The sequence below is a fragment of the Echinops telfairi genome, unplaced genomic scaffold, assembly GCF_000313985.2.
Source record: "Echinops telfairi isolate 266 unplaced genomic scaffold, ASM31398v2 ScPeMD7_7469;HRSCAF=8507_1, whole genome shotgun sequence".
NCBI classification, from domain to species: domain Eukaryota; kingdom Metazoa; phylum Chordata; class Mammalia; order Afrosoricida; family Tenrecidae; genus Echinops; species Echinops telfairi.
Window position 1 is genome coordinate 48,252,904 of NW_022111373.1, and position 1,821 is coordinate 48,254,724.

The 1,821-nt window shown below is 40.0% G+C and overlaps 1 protein-coding gene and 1 pseudogene across 1 annotated transcript in view; one reads left to right on the forward strand and one right to left on the reverse strand.

The window, feature by feature from the left end:
- Positions 1–1,821, forward strand: part of CHD1 (chromodomain helicase DNA binding protein 1) — an 83,999-nt gene that overhangs the window by 12,491 nt on the left and 69,687 nt on the right. The window lies entirely within an intron of this gene.
- Positions 16–1,821, reverse strand: part of LOC105978966 — a 14,780-nt pseudogene continuing 12,974 nt past the window's right edge.

Consider the following 1,821-nt stretch of genomic DNA (forward strand, 5'->3'; position numbering starts at 1 on the left):
TGTGTCTGTTGATCTTTAAGTAGGTTTCTTCTGTGAAGGAAACATTTAGGAATTAGAGGAAAGTTGTATTTCTCATCATTGTTACATCACACCCTGACTGGCTCATCTCCTCCCCGAGACCCCTCTGCAAGGGGATCTCCAGCGAGAGCCCCACATTTACACATGGTTCTGATCCTCTTTTTGGATGGGCTGTAGATATATCTCCCGAACCTTTCATCTGATAATCAGAAGTCAGCTCTTCTCCAGGTTTTATGGTTCTTGTGGAAAATAATGCAATTTGAGGAAGTCGAGTATTGAGGTTATCAATAAAAACATTGAACATTTGAAGATTTGGGTCACAGCCGTGATTCACAAAATGAAATATATTTTCTTATCAAGCTTCATCCACTGTAAATTAATCAGATTCAAGTAAATTCATCAGATTCAAAGTCTAAATCAAAGAAATATGTGATTCCTTTATTGTCATATAACTGGCCCCATCTTTCAGCTTCTTCACTTGTGATTACCTCTCCAACATATTCCTTGACAAAACTCAATTCTTTTAATTTTCACCAGTGTTTTTACACCACAGCCACAGCTATTGCTAATTCGAAAGATGCAGAAAGAATGCTGGGTGCCTTTCTGTACAACCCTATTTGAACAGTCAGGCCCACACACCTTGACTTGCATTCATAGATGGGGGTACGGGGGGTGGGGGGACGGGTGGTTAATCTGTTAGTTTTTATTGTATGCCAAGAGATCTCTAGCTTCAGCAGGACATTTCTCACAGAAACAATCTATGCACGAACAACCAAAGGCAACTTTGTTAACTAAACTGATTCCAGGAGCTGGTTTGTATTAATTAATGTAGTAGAAGTCTTAAGGGGGGGGGGGGCTCTAATGTTATTTTCCACAAATATCAGTTCTTTATGATTCTTCCTTCTCTTGAGTTCATGTTGCCACCTTTGCAGAGCTGTCCTTTGTTTAGCCTTCTTTACAGTGTGTTCAGCAATGGCAGGTTTCAAAACTTTATTGTTGTCTTTTACTGCTTTTCCTTTACCTGAGATTAAAAAAAATTATGCTTGTCAGAGAATGGGCACTTGAGATTTTGCAAAGGTTCCCAAGTATTTGTAGAATCTGGCCATCCTTTCCATTTTACAAGATAATACCCCGTGTCCTCTGGAGTTGGGAGGCTGGCAGGACAGAAACGTGGTGAGGAGACTCAGGAACACAGAAATTGGTGTGGATTTCCAGGTCAGGTGATAGTGGACAAAATGAATGACAGAAGAAGCCAATCTGGGATAAAACATTTGCTCTGGTAATCTTTACTACCTTGTAGTCACACAAGTATTCCACCTCATAATTGTTTTAGATTCCTTTTGGTGATTCCAGTTGATGTTTTTCTTTTCTACCTAATTTCTGAAGAGTATCAAGCGAAACTACGCCAGGCACATACCAAGCTCCTCGTGACTTGGCCCTAGTCGCCGTCTTGTAGCGTTTCACTCAAAATGCCATCATTGTCAAAACATTTTCTTTCTACTTGAGCCTCCTCATTTTCCCTCCCTTCCTCATGAACCCTTGATGATATATATATATATATATATTTTTTTTTCATGTCTTACACTGATCTATGTCTCCCTTCACCCACTTTTCTTTGTCCACCCCCCTGGGAGGGGGTTATATATACAGTGAACCCTCGTTTATCGCGGTTAATCGGTTCTAGACCCTACCGTGATAAAATGAAATTCCGCGAAGTAGGATTCCTTATTTGTAAATCAAATATTTGCGTAGTTAGAGCATAGAGGACATGAAAAAACACCCTTTAGTCACCATTACACTCGT